Source organism: Balaenoptera acutorostrata, chromosome 16 (genome assembly GCF_949987535.1).
Source record: "Balaenoptera acutorostrata chromosome 16, mBalAcu1.1, whole genome shotgun sequence".
NCBI classification, from domain to species: Eukaryota; Metazoa; Chordata; class Mammalia; order Artiodactyla; family Balaenopteridae; genus Balaenoptera; species Balaenoptera acutorostrata.
This window is the reverse complement of record NC_080079.1, coordinates 27,982,540-28,000,182: the sequence shown is the minus strand read 5'-3', so window position 1 is coordinate 28,000,182 and position 17,643 is coordinate 27,982,540. Positions and strand designations below refer to the sequence as shown.

General features: G+C 50.8%; 1 long non-coding RNA gene across 1 annotated transcript in view; it reads left to right on the top strand.

The window, feature by feature from the left end:
• The first annotated feature begins 2,351 nt into the window (after positions 1-2,351).
• LOC103004540 (uncharacterized) overlaps positions 2,352-17,643 on the top strand; it is a 31,604-nt gene continuing 16,312 nt past the window's right edge. The window contains exons 1-3 of the long non-coding RNA XR_451439.1: positions 2,352-2,418; positions 5,236-5,324; positions 13,748-13,895. This is a non-coding gene — a long non-coding RNA (uncharacterized LOC103004540). The remainder of the gene's footprint in view (positions 2,419-5,235; positions 5,325-13,747; positions 13,896-17,643) is intronic.

Sequence of the window (17,643 nt, the reverse complement as noted above, 5' to 3'; positions counted from 1 at the left end):
GTCTTTTCTGTGGCTTGTCTGATCTCTGATTAGAGTCTATGTGGTTGACAGCTATAGCCTGAACCATTTTTGTTTCTTGGAAGGAGAGCTCATGAGCCACCCCATGATTGAAGGACTGGTATTAAGGTGAGTATAACCAAGCTGAGTGCTCACCGAAGGGGCCGGGGCTCCTTCTGCGCTCAGAGCAGAGACGACAGCTGCCTTATCCCAGCCACATCACTGGGAACTGGACCAGTCCTCCCCCAGATTCCAAAGCCCCCCTTCTCCTCTGCCACATTGTTCTACTGTTACATCATCAGCCTGCGGGGGCAGGACAGGTGCTGGATAGATCATGGCCATCCCTCCAGCTGCCCCACACACATCCCAGGCACTTCCAGATGGCATCTGGGAGCTCCAATCCAGCTATAGGATGGGGGTACTCTGGGGTAATTGGACTTCCTGTCTGACCTCCATCAGCATCTTCCCTCTCTCCGATGGATTACATTCACTCTGACAGCCCAGTGGGGACAGACACCCTTCCCAGCTATCAGGGAGCCAGGCCACTCCCACTCACCTTAGTTACCTCCTCCTCACCTCTGCCCTCAGAGAACCACAGGAACTCATGTCTCCACCCACCCAAATCTGTTCCTGGATTTGTCTTCCTTTCCCTGTGACTCATTTGACATGAGATTCTGTGACCTGAGATTCTGGTCTCACTCTAATCTAGGAACCCTTGAACAGGTTGGTGATGAGAACATGAGTATATGTGTGTGTGTGTGCAGGCACCTGTGCTCACTTGGGCGTTGCATGCCCAGGACACAGGGGACATCATTCATGGAACAGGACTTGGTCCCACCTTGCTTTCCAAATTAGGGAATTGACATCCAGAAGAAAACTGAAGGAGCAGCCAGGGAAGTAACTTCCCATAGCAGGAAGGATGCCTCTCAGTCCTCCATGCCTTATCAAACTGGGATTCTGGAAAGTCATTCCTCCAGGATCATCTGCTCAGTAAGCCTTCAGAGAGGACCCAGTGAAATGGGGGGCAGGGGATGAAGGTACTGGAAACAGCCATGTAAGGTTCAACCATCCATTGTGATTCAGAGCCTGTCCATTCCTTCTCCCTATGTGAGAAGTCAGCTGGAGATAGGGCTCAAAGGAGAATGGACCTTTGAAAGATAGAAAGCCTGTTTCTGGGCGGCAAAGGAAGCCATTAGGAGGAGTTAGAAGAAGGAAGTCTGTCTGGAGAAGCCAGGCTTCACAGACGAGCACTTCCAGCCTTAGCAAGAAAGCCAGTGTTAGCTGTGTGACTATGGTGAGAGTCACCTAACCCCTCTGGAATTCAGATCTCTCATTGGTTAAGAAAAAGGGGAAGGGTGTCTTTTCCAGCTCTAATTTCTGATTCTAAACTGTTGAGTGGGGACTTCCCTGGTGGTCCAATGGGTAAGACTCCACGCTTCCAATGCAGGGGCCCCAGGTTCATTCCCTGGTCGGGGAAGTAGATCCCAGATGCATGCCGCAACTGAGCCTGCATGCCACAACTAAAATATCCCGTGTGCCACAATGAAGACCTGGCACAGCCAAAACTAACTAACTAACTAGATAAAATATTTTAACATAAAATAAATAAATAAATAAACTGGTGAGTGAATATGTTTGGAGAGCCCAATTTGGGATGAAAGAAGGAATTTCACAGTTAAAGATTCAGAATCTTCCAAAAGGGATGAAGAAAGGTAGTTGTGGGTCAGTGGGGTCTGAAATTGTTCTGAGAGCTCTCTGGAGGCTGGGAACCTGCTAGGGCCAGGACAAGCACAGAGCAGGAAAGCAGACCAGGCTGAGGCAGAGGGAGGGCAGGGATAGATCCAGAAGGCAGTGCCCCCTAAATTGTCTCAAGCTCAGACTCTCTGCTAAGAATCTGGCTGGTACAGCCCAGAGATTTTTTTTTTTTTTTTTTTTGGCTATGTGGGTTTTAGTGGCGGCAGACGTCGTTGGGCGCGGGAGCCCCAGAGAACGCAGGCTCAGTAGCTGCTGCACGCGGGCTTAGTTGCCCTGCGGCATGTGGGATCTTAGTTTCCTGACCAGGGATGGAACCCGCATCCCCGGCATTGGAAGGCAGAGTCTTAACCGTTGGGCCACCAGGGAAGTCCCCAGCCCAGAGACCTTGGGGAGAAAACCCAAGTGCCCTGGAAGCTATCAGTCAATCCAAATGACAGGAATCTGTGCACTCTTATGTTCTGTACTTCGGAAGGGAATGGGTTACTTTGTTTCTCTGGAGTTTCTTATAAAGTTTCCTAGTTGAGAAATGTTAGCATCACCTGAGCTATTAGGCTGGAGAAGGGATCAGGGCGCCCCTAGTGGCAGAGCCTGGTGGTTGGCAACAGCAGCACCTCTTCAAGAAGCTGCAGAGTGTGAAGCAACCGGAGAGAAGCAGTGGGGGGCACTGTGAGTAAAGGAGACACCACTACCCCCTCCCACCTTGACTGGGAAGAAACAAGACAGGTGACCGGGGAAACTTTGCAGCAGAAAGCCACCTTGGAGGATAATCCCCAGAGGGAAAAGACTAGAAGCCCAGAGCACAGGAAGCTAGAAGTCCACACGCAGGGGAGGAGAGAGGAGGAGAGCGGAGGGAAGATATCCCTTTCCACGGATGTGCCTTGGCCCCTGCCCAGGCAAAGAGGGGCAGATTTTCTGTCTTGTCCAAGCCCCTGCATCTGCCACCTTGTTTACTTCATGCCTATTTATAGTTGCAGGCTCCAAGCCCGGCATGGGACTCTGCGATTTATATGACTATAAACCTCCAAAGGGCACTGAAAGCTGACAGGGCATGGATAAAGACAGGGGCAGGCTTCCCAAGGTCAAAATGGTCACCCTCCCACCCCTGCTGACCTTACACCCCACTAAAGGGCAAGAGGTCATAAGGCCAGGCTCAGGCAAAGACATGGGCGGAAAGCCATAATCATCTCTTTGACTCTTCCTACCCTGAGCTGGTTCAGTTTAGGACTGCAAGCAAGTTAGAGAGGACCTGTTTGGTTTGATTTGGTTTTCTCTTTGGGAGGGGGTAGGGAAGCTCACTATGGGAGGGTGTATCCCATCAGGGGATGATTGAATTTGGAGAGAGTGGATGAATCTAGCCTTCTGTGGGAGGAGAGAAAGGAGCCCACCTGCCCATCCTCTTAAGGGCAGAAAGGAAGAAAAATCACTGTACCTGGAGCACTCCTGGCCCCTGGCTGCCTTCTGGGGTTGTCTGTGGAGGCCTGGGCCAGCCCGCCTCTCACTTAGGACAGGGTATGCTGGTGTACCCAGAGCCTGGGCCTCCGATCACCATGGGATTCTGCTAAAGCAGCTCATTGCCCAAAGCCTTCCCTTTAGAGGCAACCCCTCCTTAGCCTTTGGCTGACCCTCTACTTCTTGTCCCTTTCTATTGCCTCATACCCTCCCGCCCCCCATTCTCACCCTATTGGTTCCCCCTAAAGTACCCCACACTGTGCCTGCCAGCCCTGCTCCCTCTGCTGACTATCCCAGCCTCCTTCTGTGCCCTTCCCCTCAAACCCTTTGCACTAGTCCCCACCCCATGATTTATCACATGAGCGTTCAGGCTGCACATAGCCCAGTTCTGTGTGTGTGTGTGTGTGTGTGTGTGTGTGTGTGTGTGTGTGTGTGTGTGTAAGGATGTACTGGGTAAGTGGACAGTCACAGATCACAGACCAGGGCTTCCCTGGTGGCGCAGTGGTTGAGAATCTGCCTGCTAATGCAGGGGACACGGGTTCGAGCCCTGGTCTGGGAAGATCCCACATGCCGCGGAGCAACTAGGCCCGTGAGCCACAACTACTGAGCCTGTGCGTCTGGAGCCTGTGCTCTGCAACAAGAGAGGCCACAATAGTGAGAGGCCTGCGCACTGCAATGAAGAGTGGCCCCCGCTTGCCGCAACTAGAGAAAGCCCTAGCACAGAAACGAAGACCCAACATAGCAATCAATCAATCAATAAATCTTTAAAAAAAAAAAAAAAAAGATCACAGGCCAAATGGGTGTGAACATGAAGGAGAGGAGAAACTCAGAAACCTTCTCCTTGACTATTTTTCTCATCAACCTCTAGTCTGCTGGACTAAATCTGAGGGCTTTTAGAGGGGAAGTGCCTCTCTTAGAGCCCATGTGACCCATTGGTCACTTCTGGCCCTCCTTTGGCCTTCCCCACACCCCCCATCTTGGGTCTTAGCCCCCTCAGGACTGGACTAAACCTGATGGGAGGTAAGCAGAGCTGGGGGTCAGGGGATGCCCAGCTGGGATCAATCTACCAATAGTGGGAGGGGCACTGAAGGACAATGAACCATCAGTTAACATAGATTCCCTCCTGCCTGGGCCTGGTCTTGGTTTTGGCCTCAGAGAAGGATTGGGCTCTGGGTTAAGTAATACTTCAGGGGAAAGAAGAGGTCTCAGGGGGATGGGCCAATTCTCAGGCCCACTCCTCCCTCACCCTTTCCCACTGCAGCCCACAGGGGATGCAAATGAGTGAACCAAGTCAAAGCCCTTTCCTCCTCTGAGGAGGGGAGGCAGGGAATGGAAAAGATTCCAGATTCCAGAGAGTCCCTTTCTTCTCACCTATTAGTCCACTTTTTCTCTCATGCCTTCTGTGGGGGCGGGGGATCTGGGGGATGGAGGTCAGGGGAGAGGACAGTGTCTGAGGACCCGAGGAGAAACCAGGGACCTAGGTGGGTGTGGGGTTCAGTGGAGAGGGGCTGGGAGGAGGACAGGGCTGGTCCTCTTGCCCTCCCCCAGAGGGAGGCAGCAGAGGACCATGGGAGTTACTCCATCCAGCGATCAGCATTTCAGTTTCTTTTGTGTCTCCTGTCCATCATGGACCCTATTCCAAGGGACTCACTTGGATGGAGTTTGTACACCTCCAGCCCCTGCTCCTCTGCTGGAGAGTGATTTGGGGAAGTCAGCCTGTTCTTGATTTGGCCCCCACAAGCCCCTCAATTCATTCGTGAGCAGGGACTCCTCTCCTTCATGTCTAGAGCTTAGAAAACATACTTTTGTCTGTTCCTCCACCTCCTCAACCTCCCCAGTCCCTACCTCCCCTTGGAGGCCATGATGCAGCCCTGAGTCACCACCCTGAAGAGGCCCAGTCTATCTGAGGGAACTGCTCTGAGCCTCCTGGGCCATGACCAGCTGTTGGAGTCTGAGCCCGTGTTCCCTAGGGAGTTTTGAATGAGGGTCAGGCCCACACACTCCTGAAGTCTCTTTTCTCCTACCCACATTTAGGTACTCACCAGGCCCACTTACCTGGGTATGAGGACCAAGTCTGGACCTGGAGATGCACAAGGGCAGCAGCTAGGTGGAGGAGATCTGAGGTATGGTCTTGAGTGAGATGAAAGACCAAAGCCTCCTGGGCTAGAAACATTCCACTTCCTGCCAGCATGGCACCTCGTAGCCTGGTTGGAAGTGGGGGTGGGGGGGTGGGTAGGCAGAGCATAGGTAGGTGGGGAGGGTGCACAGTAGGGGCAAGGGGAGGGCGCTGATCAAGGAAACCAACATCTCAGTTGCTGGCAGCTCAAAGTTAGGAAACTAGGAAGAACCCAGAGGCTTCAAAGTTACACCCTGGGGCAGAGAGAACATCTCCTGAGGGGCCACCTAGGCATGGAGTAGAAGGAGCTAGAGAGAGAATGGCCTTGGTTTGAGGATGATCTTATCCAAAAGGAAGGTAAGACTGACCAGGTTTTTCGAGAAGAAAGAGGGCCAAAGAGTTCCCTTTGAACCCTTACTGAGGTATGAATGGCTGAGAGAACTGAAGACCTGGACTCTGGGAAGCAGAGCTGGGATCCCAACAGAAAGGAGCCCACGTGTTTGTAAACCAGTACAGCTACAGAGAGGCAGGGTAGTGGAATGGCAGGATGGCACTTGTCTCTCTCACCCAGTCTCCTGTTGTTGGTTCTAAGAAACCTGGGGCTCAGAACATCCAAGATGTAAGGCAGCAGGCAGCTTACAGATCATCTAACCTAGGCCCATTTTACAGATAGGGAAAGAGAGGCTCAGAGGGGAAAGGGAGGCCCTAGCTCCGACTGTACCGCCATCTTCAGTCCTGCTTGGCCCTCTACCAGCTTAGTTCTCAGACCCCAAATAAACTTATCCTATGGAACCCCAGGCTGTTCTGCCTCTCCATAGATTTGTTCCCAGATTAAGTGCCCCCTGCCCCACCCACCCTATTGCTACTCTAGGTTTAGATCCCTCTGGGTCTGGCTGAGCGGGGAGCCCAGGTTGAGAAATCTCCCCTCTCTTTCCTATTCCCGACTGGGGTTTCTTCGGGGCTCCCTTTGCAACTTGACGTGTCACTGTCTTTCTATTAAAATCTCTTTCCCACTCTGCCTCTGCCTCTCCCTCTTTCTCTCTTCTCCAACACTCCACCACCCACCACCTATCCCTCCTCTAGATAGAGCCCCTGAACTGCTGAGATGACTCTCTGAAGCTCGTGGTTCTGGCCTGTGTTCCTGGTAATTGAGTTGTGCTCCCTGGTCAGGATGGGGGAGGGGGGAAGTGGCTGCCTGTGGTCCAGGCCTCCGCCCTGCCCGCCTGACAGGCCAGCTTAGCCCACCCCACTGTAATGCAGCGGAGAGGGTGAGCAGGAGAGAGGTGGTGATGCTTCCTCTTCCCCAGTCTGCCTTCTCCAGCTCTCTGTCTCCCCCTCTCCCCCTCCCTGCTTCATCTCCGGCACAAATCACATGGTGACAGCCCCATCCAACCTTTGGGGAAGGGTTTGTAAATGTGTCTTCCTTAGCTCTGATCTCCAAATTGTTCCTATTATTGCATTTGTCACGGTGAAGATTAAAGTCCCTGGGTGGCCTGTACCACAAATCACAGAGTCTGCTCAGGGAGCAACCGCAGGTTGGGAACCAATGGAGGGGTCTGAGCCCTGTTACCGTGTGTGTGTGTGCGCGCGTGCGCGCACGTGTGTGTGTAGGAATAGGAATAGGAAGATGTGCCCTTGATATTGTCATTCTGAGCTGTTGGCCCCCTTTATAGCACAGTTTGTTACCTCTTCCTCCAGGCTGTCTTCGGGATCACTCTGCCCATTCCATGGTGGGCATTGCTGTCTCCACTGATCTCTCCTTTATCTTCCATTAGGCAGGAGGGGAAGCTATGTTCACATCACAGATATTTCAGAATATCGCTCTGGATCTCTGGCTGCGTCAATCTCTAGATCCTATCCTGGGAACACTCTGAATGGGTCAAGGGCAGCTCGGCCCAAAGCCCCCAAACAACCCGCATCCAGGTCCCCGAAAAACAGCTGACCTTACCCTGCCCTAGCACCCCTAGACTCTGACTTTTTTCTCATCCTGGGACATAACTTGGTGCAGAGGGGGCACAGCTGAGACGGAGGAGACACAGCTGAGGGACCCAGAGGACAAAAGCTCCCTTGTACACATGCACTGAAAAACAGTCCGTTTCCTTCCCCCTTACGAGGTAGGCTTCCTGCCTGTCCCTCATGCACATTCATAACATTCAAATTTATGCCGTAATCTCTGCCACTCCATATGTATGAGCCTTTGATGGGTGTTTGGGTTTATGGGATGCACCCAGCCCTCCGTTCCCTCGCCCGCCCACCGCCTCCAACCACTGCAAAGACGCTCGTACATAATTGACATCGGCAGATTCTTTCATTATATAAGATTTAGCATCTGCTTGGGGATTGCTTGCTCCTCACTCACTATAGATGACTTTTCCCTGCCTTTCCTATTATCAATTCAAATTAGCCCCATTTCCACACCAACCATTGCAGCGTTTACACTTGACAGTGAGGAAACAGCGAGGCTGTAATGGGCTCCTCAATTATTTAGGCCCAGTTAGGCCAGGACCCAGAAAGCCTCAATAAGGGGGTGTGCGGAGGTGTGGTCATCATAGCGGGGAGGATAGGGTTGCCACTACTTGGTCTTTGTTTGGCCTTCTTACAGCCCTGCACCCTCACTTTCCACCCTGGGGAACCCTTCCTCTCCCATCTGGGTCTCTAAGGGGTGGGATAGTCCATTCCTTCCCCCGCACTCAGCAGCAGCTTTTCTCCCTCCACCCCACCTTCCCCATCCCCCCACCCGCATCCCATACTTGCTCCACATGTGTACCTAATGGGCTACCAGCATAAACCAATGAAGAGGTCAGTAGCAGCAGCCAAGCTGACCCCTTCCCTTAGGATGTCTATCTTCAACTGAATCTCTGGGAAGATTTGAGGTGATGGGCTAAGAGTTCAGAGATAGTGGCCGGAAAAAGAGACAGACATCAGGGAAAGACATTGATATCATGCTATGGAGCCCTAAGAAGAGAGAGGAACACAGACCCAGAAATGGAGAGACGTGTGAGAGCCTAACGGATGACAGAGATGCCGCTGGAGCTTGGGGAGAAGTCACAGGGAAGCAAAAGGCTTGGGCGAGGCCCTTTCTCAGACCACGCTGGCTGTGCAGAGCTGTAATTAGGTCAGTGCTGCCCCCCCACTGGCCTGACTAGTCCAGGCCCAGTCTCCTGTAATAACTCTTGAGCCATTCAGGTGGCTATTCAGGAATCATGGGCCCCCCTGAGCCCACTAAATGGCCCAAGTAAAAGGCAGAAGCTCCAAGTCAGCGTGGCGCTGGGCCTAGGTCCTGATTCCAGTCAACCCATCTCAAGGGGGGCCCTCCCTCACCCCTCTCCTTGGTCCCTCCCCCTTCCTCTGTAGCCCTCCAGCCCTTCCGCTTCCCCAGCGCAGATCAGTTTCCAAGTGCAGTCGTGGGGGGAGGTGGCAGGCACGGTCTGAGAGGCTCTGGGATTAGAGGTGTCTTTTCCATGCTCGGCTTCTTCGGAATCAAAGAATTCCTCCGTCTGATTGGATTTACCCTAAGTCACAGGCGTGTGGGACCTTCTTTCCCTCAGCAACAGCTGGAAACAGCCCTAAATATGATTAATTAGCGCTGTAAAAAGCTCCGGACACAATTAAGATTTATGTGTGTGTGTATGTTGAGTGGGGACAGGAGTAGGGGGAGACGGGTGGATTACCAACTACCTCTAGGGCCCTCCAAGGAGAATAGAGTGACATTTCCTCAGAGACATTCCTTTGACATCCATTTCAGGGGTCATTTTATCCAGCCTCCAGCTTTTGAGCAGATTAGCCCTGTCCTCTGTCTCAGGGGTACTGGGTGATTTTCTGCTTTATTCCTTGATAAGGGGGGTGGTTTCTGGGGCAGGTGCCTCATCTCTCTTTCCTCTACCACAAGCAGAATGTTCTCTGCCAAACCTCAGTTCCTCTTGCTGGGTCATTCTAGGGATCAGGGACATAGGCACAAATCCCAACATAGCTGCACAGACACAAGCCCAAAGGGATGTAAAATAGGAACCTCAGAGGAAGCTGAATAAATGAGCTGCCAGCCAAGCTTCCTGCCCTTGGAGGTATCTCGCTTTCACCCTCAAAGACTCATGCCTCCAAGACAGGATAGAGGTCATCTCTTTGGACTTCCCCCTGCATCTCTAAGATGACAAAACATTATTCGATGGGTCCTCTCCTACCTCCTGTGTGATTTGGGTAATCATTCCCTAAGATGTGGACATCCCAGCTTTGATAAGATGCTGGTGATGATAAATGTTATTTATAATCCTGAAAGGGAAGGAGACAAGAGCACAGACAATTCCCAACAGTGAATCATCTGAAAATCAGTTCTCAAGAATCTTTGAAAGAGCGCTTGATTTTAATTTATTTTCTTTATTACAACTGATTGATCTTCTGTTTTGCTGAGATGACTGAGCCCAGGAAGAGGTTGCCTAGGTTCTAGCACTAATGGCCAAAGATGGAATGGACCAGAGGAGCTTGGAAAATTCTCAGGCTTGGCATCCCCTCTCAGGATCCTTCTAGAGTTAATGGCCTGAGTGCCTGAGGCCTCTGCTTTATGGTTTAGTCCCCAGGGGAGGGACCCAGGCAGGCTCAGGGCTGCTGAATGGTCCTTGGGAGAGGGCCATCACACATCCTGATGGAGTTTATGACAGGCAGGGACCTAAACCACTGGGACTGTAGTTTGACTTCCTGATATCAATGCCAAAGAGTATGTGGACACTCCTTGTCAATCCCCTGCCCCAGTACAGGCTTGTTGTGAGGGTCAAAAGCAAGAGGGGCATTCCAGGGGCCCCAGATGCATGTGTGTTGGCTCTACCATATGGGTCAACTGTGTGGAACACTCCCCCACCATTTCCATTTACACTCTTTGGGCTCTACCCTGGGTATCACCACCAGGGAGAGAGGGGAGTGGGTGTGATGACGTGAGCAGCAGACTTGGGTCCCAGTGGGCAAACAAGGAAGAGGAGGCAGGGGGTGGGAGGTTGGCAAGAGGTGGGCAAGAAGGCAAGCTGGGGATGAGCAGCTCCTCTGTGGGTGTCCTATGCTCTGCTCCTTTGGGTCTGATATTGGTGTATACACAGATTGCGCCATGTATCTTTGTAGGTCAGTGTGTCTCTGCACATGTTATATCTCTACTCTGTGTCAATACTTTGTGACCCTATGGCTAGGGATAGGTGTGCCACCAAAGATCAAGAAACTAGGGAATTACCCAGTAGACCCAAATCAGGCCCACCTGGTTCTTTGGTTTGCTGAGCACAGTATTTAAAACAAGAAAACAAACATGAAATTGAATGCCTTTAGGAGAAGCAGTGCTTTTGAGCCACAGACCCCACCACTCCCTATTGCCTTTCACTGGTGGCGTCACATTTTTATAATCTGCCTGGTGCTGCAGTTTTGAGTCTGTGACCTCTTGAAAAGAAGGAGATATGCTACTATTTCCGCATGAATTGTCTCCTGAATAATTAGTTTCCTTCAGAGACAAAGGCTGGAGTCCAACCACCAGACTCCCTGGGAATGAGGGGTACTGGGAACCTTTTTTTTTTTTTTTTTTTTTTGCGGAGTCAGGAACACCTGTATTGAGGGAAGGAAACAAGTCCCATCTTTCTATGAGAGAGAGGTTCAAGATCATACAGATGCGACTGGAACCCAGGCTGCCTCAGTGGGACTCTTTGCACACTGCCTCTTCCCTTTACCAAGTCAGTTCTGAGCTGAGGATGAGATATGAGAGAGGTAGAGGGAGAACAAACACAGGGACACTGAGGGATTCACTAATTTCAAGCTGATGTGTCCTGGACATGGGACCCTGCCAGAGGATGGAGAGGGGTTTGGGCTGACACCCTGATGGGATGGCTGTTGGGCAGACTGGTTGCTCAAACAGCCCATTCTGTGGCCACACAAGAAGGCAGAGCCCCCTTCCTGTACAGTTTCATATCACTACCCTGCTCCATCGTCCATCTTCCTGGGAGAAAGGGAAACTTGGGAGCCCAAAAGAAGGTAGACTCTATTTTGTTCTCAAAGCTTAGAAGAGGTACCTGGGAATATGTGAGGCTTGATTTGGGGCTTGGGTTAGGACTTGTTCTTTGTTCCTGCTCCACCTTTGCAATCAGCCTTCCAGAACTTTCAGTGGATCCTGTAGGGTAAGGCCCCTGGGGGGACCATAGTAGGATCAGATCTCTCCCTGGGATCCATTCAGCCAGCAGCTTCCAGAGTAGGAATCCTGATACAAGCCTTTAATTTGACTTGCCTAGGATAAAGATGAGAAGGGACTAAAGGGTGCTTATGTAAGGGGGCTGGTATTTTGTAGTTATCATTTATTGAGTGTTTATTTTGTGCCAGATAGTGGACTGAGTATTTTACATACTATATATCTCATGAATTTTACCTACTATATCTCAATCATCCTCTGAGGAAGGTACTACTTACTATCCCCTAGTGCTCAGATAAAGGAAATTGAAGGTCTAGGAAGTTAAAAGCCACACAGCTTTTTTAAAATTTTATTTTATTTTTATTTTTGGCTGTGTTGGGTTTTCGTTGCTGCACGTGGGCTTTCTCTAGTTCCGGTGAGCAGGCGCTACTCTTCGTTGCGGTGCGCGGGTTTCTCATTGCAGTGGCTTCCCTTGTTGTGAAACACGGGCTCTAGGCGCGCGGGCTTCAGTAGTTGTGACACGCGGGCTCAGTAGTTAAGGCTCGCAGGCTCTAGGGCTCAGGCTCAGTAGTTGTGGCGCATGGGCTTAGTTGCTCCGCGGCATGTGAGATCTTCCTGGACCAGGGCTCGAACCGCTGTCTCCTGCATTGGCAGGTGGATTCTTAACCACTGTGCCAGCAGGGAAGTCCCCACACAGCTACTAAGTGGTGAATCTGATTAAATTTGAATTTCAAAGAAACAGTAGTTTATTTTAGCATAAGTATATCCCAAATATCCCAAATACCCAAAAAAGCATGGGTATACTTATGCTAAATGTGTTGTGTATCTGAATTCAGATTTAACTGGGCATCCTGCATTTTCTCTGGCAGCACTAGGGTGGGGTCCTGCTTTCTATTTCTGAGGGAAATAGGCCTCAAGTAAAAGGTGGTCTGAGCTCAACAGACTGCCCAGGCTGCAGTGGCATCCCTTTTATCTCTTCCTGATTGTGGCTGATGCCTCCCAGAGCAGTCAGGGCTTGGAGTCTGGGCTCACCTACCCGCTCCCCACCAGCCCCGGCTCTGCGCTGGAGGAGTCACAGGTCCCACCCCTTCACCAATCAGTAGGGATGGGCTGCTCAATAGGCAGCGGCAGGCCACGGGTGGGGCGCAAGCACAGCAGGGATCCCTGAACGAAATTTAAAATTAAAGAAAAAATTTTCAAGAAATGTGAGATGGCAAGAAAGCGTCTAAGCAGTCATCATGGGAAAAATTAAAACTTCCTGACATTAGTTGTCCGGTTTAGCACTGAATTTTATACATTGGGGGTGGGGTGGGGTGGAGTCAGTTGGAGAATCCGTCAAGGTTTCCGGCCTCTGAAGGTCTAGCTCAGCCCGCCCTCCAGGGCTAGCCTAGCTCTGGGCCAGCTTGGAGGGTGGAAGATGGTGGGAACTACTCGTTGCCCCCATCCCCAGGCTCTCGCGCCCGCTCTCCCCCCACCTTCCGTCAGGCCTCGGTCTGAGCCCAGGCCCTGGTCCTGCCCGAGCTGCCACTCCCTCCTCCGCAGCTCCGCGCGGCTCCACCCCGGGCTCCATCGCCTGCTCCAGCGCTTGCTCAGGCGTCAGCTCGCGTTCCGGCTCCGGTTCCCACTCCCGGCACAGCTTGCTCAGCTTGCTCGGGGCGTCTCCCTACTGAAGAATTATGTTGCATGAAGCAGCCGCCACCATCTTGAACTGGCAGTGAACTTTGCTTTCTACATATAAATACAGATAGCAATCACACCCCAATCAGCGCGGAGGCTTCAGGGCATCATCTCAGCGACTCTAACTTTCCCATTACGATAATGTGATTTTCACTCAGTCTATAATATCACCAGCCATGAATAAAGCAACTGGCTCTTTCTGCCTCTCTCCTCCCTCCCCTCTTTTACTGCCTCTCTCCCACCCTCCTTGGTCTCTTTTCTTTTCCTCACTCCCTCCTCTTCTGTCTCTCTCTGCAACCCCTCCTGGTGTCAGCCTCCATCTCTATCTCTGCATCTCTGAGCATCTCAGCCTTCCTCTCCCAGTCTTTCTCCCTCCCTCCTCCTCTGTGACTCACCTTCCCTAAATACTGAAGACAGGGATTTGCAGTGCTCCGAGGGCTCAGTTAAGTTCTGTTCCCCAGCTCTACCCTCATCTGCCTTTGCCTGAAGGTGAGAAACTCTGTGGGGTTGGAGGTGGCGGGGTGGCCTGCAAGGCTTTGGGGAGGTGAACAGATGGGGAGGAGAGGCCAGGAGTTGGCTGTTTGCCTCCCCTCTTTCTCTTTCCTTAGGTAACAGGATGGCTCTCTGCAAGGATTCCCATCAGGAACTTAAGGATCCAGCAAGGAGAGCTGAAAACTACCTTCTTAGGAGAGGTCCTGGAGGTTTTCTGGATATTGGAGGCCCCAAACCCAATCAGATTCCAAGTGCCAGACTACTGTGAGTAGATACAGCTGGTGAGAGGGTGCTCTGGAGAGGCCTGGGGAAAAGGAGGAGCTGGCCCAACCTTCTAGGGCTACTTCTGAGTACACTGGGTTGTGAACTTGGCAGAGCTATCCAGGCTGGAGCTGCCTTTGCCAGGACATGGCTTAAAAGTCCACTGACAGCCTATATCAAGGCGTCAGCCCCTGTGTCAGAGCTCCTGGAAAGGCCTTCTCTTGCCTTCGTGGATATTCTCTAAGATGGTGGTGGTCCTGGTGGAGAGATTGTCTGTGCTTGTTGTTCATTTATCCATCCCCCTGGGTTTGTATTCCAGTTCTTTCACCTACTAGCTTTGAGGCTGTGGACAATGCTCTTAACTTCTCTAAGCTTCAGTGACCTCATCTATAAAATGGGAATAATAATAGTACCTATCTAGTGAACAAAATAATGTATAGAAAGTGCTTAACACCGTGTTTGGCACATTGTTCAATAAATGTTAGCTATTATTATTACTATCAGCAAATATTGAATAATCACCTGCCATATATATTAAGCAGTACACCATGGAGATTATGGGCCTGGGTTTTTGGAGTCAGATTGAGTTTGGGTCCTAGCTTAGCCACCTTTCCAAGGCTTAATGACCTTGGAAAAGTCACTTAGCCTCTCTGAGACTCAGTTTCCTCATCTGTAACAGCAATAATAATTGTCCTTACTTATAGTGTTGTTGTGAGGGTTACTCAGGCTAAGATAGTGCTGGCACAGTGCTGACATATGGCAAGGGCTCTAGAAATATTATCAATTAAGGGTCAGGCACGGCAGATCCAGCCATGAATGAAGCAAACACTGCCCTGGGTGTCCTGGGGTTATTCCCTGGGCTCTGACTTTTTCTATTGTTCTGGACCATTGATGGCCTTGACCTTTCACTTCTGTCTAGGATGAGGGCTTGCTTTAATTTCTCTGGCTGTAAAACGTGGGCTTGCACCTTTTCAGCTGCCCACCTAGCTGAAAAGGGGTGGGACTAGGATTCCTGCTTAGCCCCTTTCCTGGGTAAGAGTGGTGAGAGAAGCTGACTTTTGAATGTGCTGTCTTAGGCAAGGGTGACAGTGTCCAGAAGGCGACTCTCGAATGTGCTCCCTAAGACAGGGGTGACAAATTAGAATCAGACATCTGCATTCTGTCCATTGCTGTGTTTCTAAGTGCTTATGGGTTGGTCTGTTTGTTTGCTTGCTTGCTTTTAGTTTTTCTTGGTTTCTCTCTGAAGATTCCTTTGGAGGTATTCCCAACCTAATCTCAGATGAAAGAAGGGAAAGAAGACTCTACTCACCTCAGTTGGGCCATGAAGGCCAGAAAATCAGAGCTTTCAGCTCTGGGGCCTGGAGAGGCAGACCCAGAGGAGGAACCTAGGGGCACAGTTTCTGGCCAGTGGTTTATTTGGGTCTCTTTGCTCATACCTAGCCTCTCTGCTTGGCTCCAGGAGAAAGGAAGCTACCCTTCAAAATCCAGAGCCATCAGCCAAAGCACTCTTAACTAAGTGCTTTAGCCAGGGGAACTTAGAGTCTGCTCTCCTCCCTCCTCACCCCTCTTCTCAAAGGCAAATAAGACATGGTCCAATTCTTCCAGATGTCACAGTCCAGTGGGGGAGTCTGGCATGAAAACAAAGAAGTAAAATAGAGTGAGAGACAACGTAATAGAGACAATTACAGGGTGCAGTGAAGACAAACAAACAGTGGTCAGTTCAACCTGAGGTAACATTCAGGTAACACTTCATAGAGGAACTGGTGCTTCAGCTAATTTGTAAATGTGGGCAAAATGGGAGGGGGAAGAGCAGGAAGGGCATGTAAGGTGGGGGAACAGCATATGCAAAAGCCTTGAGGCATCAAACAGCCTGGCACATTTGGAGAACTGCTGTACAGAAGGTGGGGTAGAGAGGTCACTTTGGGGGAGGCCAGGGGAAGGGGACAGATAGTAAAGGGCCCATGCGAAGTTGTGCTTTTATCCGGAAGGGCATTAGCAGTGGAATGATTTGCATTTCAGAAAGATAGCTCTGAGGCTGATGAAGAGAAGGGGAGAAGGATGCAGCCAAAAACGCTGGAGGCTGGGAGGCCAGTGAGGAGACTCTTACAATTGTGCAGGCAAGAGACAAAGAGGACCTGAGCTCTGACAGTGGTGGTGGGGGTCCTGAGGAGTGAGACTGGGGAGAGCCTTACAAGGCAACTGACAGGATTTTGTACCTGGTTGGATGAGGGAGGTGATGAGGGAGAGGATTCCTGGATGACTGCCTTGGGTGAATGGTTGGAAGTGACAGAGATGGGGAACAGAAGGAGTGGAATGGGTTTGGGGAGAGTGCAGAATACTGAGTTCTGATTGGGACTTGTACTTGGGAGACCTAGAGTACATCTCAGTAAAGATACCCAGGAGGTTAAGAGACTATTAAGAACAATTTTACCTCCATGCATATGGAAACTAAGATGTCTAGTAGGGAGTTGGAACTATGTGTGTGGGATTCAAGAGAGAAGTCTTGTCAGGGTATATGGATTTGAGAGTCAGCAGCATATGGATGGTAATTACGGCCATGGGAAGGAGGTCAATTACTTGGGAAAGACACATGAGGAGAGGGACTTCCCTGGTGGTCCAGTGGTTAAAAATCCACCTTCTAATGCAGGGGACGTGGGTTCGATCCCTGGCTGGGGAACTAAGATCCCACATGCCGCGGGGCAACTAAGCCCATGCGCTGCAACTCCTGAGCCCGCACGATCTGCTGCAACTAGCGAGAAGCCTGTGCGCCACAACGAAGAGCCCGCATGCGGCAGCTAAGACCCAATGCAGCCAAATTAATTAATTAGTTAGTTAATTTTTTTAAAAAGCTGTGATGTTAAACAATTGCAGGTGATTATTAAAAAAAAGAAAGAAAGACACATGAGGAGAGAAGAAGGCCAAGAATAGAGTCCTAGGGAGTATCTACACTTAGAGGAGTGGTTTTCAGCCTTGGCAGCACATTTCGATGAGCCAGGGAACTTGAAAAACACTAGTGTCTGAGCCCCACCCCAGACCAACTAGATCTGAATCTCTGGGAATGAGCTGTAAAAGTTCCTCAGGTGATTCTAAAATGAAGTTGGGGCTGAGAACCAATGACTCAGAGGGAGGGCAGAGGAACAGGGCTAGCAAAGAAGGCCGAGAAGGAATGTTCAGGAAGATAGGAAGAATTTCAAGGAGGGAGAGTTCCAAAGCATCAAATGATGCAGAATAGCAACGGTTGAACCCTACCCAGCACTTATGCTATGTTGGGGACTTTACATGAACTCACTGAATCCTCCCAGAGACTCGATGAGGCAGGTCCTATTATTATCATTGCCATTTTAAAGATAAGTAAACCGAGGCACAGGGATATTAAGTACTTGCCCAAAGTCACATAACTAGTAACCAGAAACCAGGATTCAAGCCCAGGCAGGTGACTACCTGAGTCTGCGCTCCTAATTGCTCTGCTAGACCACCTCTTTTGCAGAGGGCTGAGTGAGGTGAGCACTGCCTGTGACTTTAGCAGTTAGCTGGTCCGTACAGCCTTCAAAGGGGGCCAGCTGTTCTCTTCTCTCTTCCCTTCTTTCTGTCTCTTTCCCTTTTTCCTCTTGCCCTTTGTTACTAAGGCAGCTGCCCCTCACCTCTCTGGCCTTCCTCTGGCTGATGGGCCAGGTGGAGCTGGTTCTCCTCCCTCTTGGTAAGACCACATGTTCTGCCCCTTACCGGGTGGCCACAACTGTGAGGCCAGTAG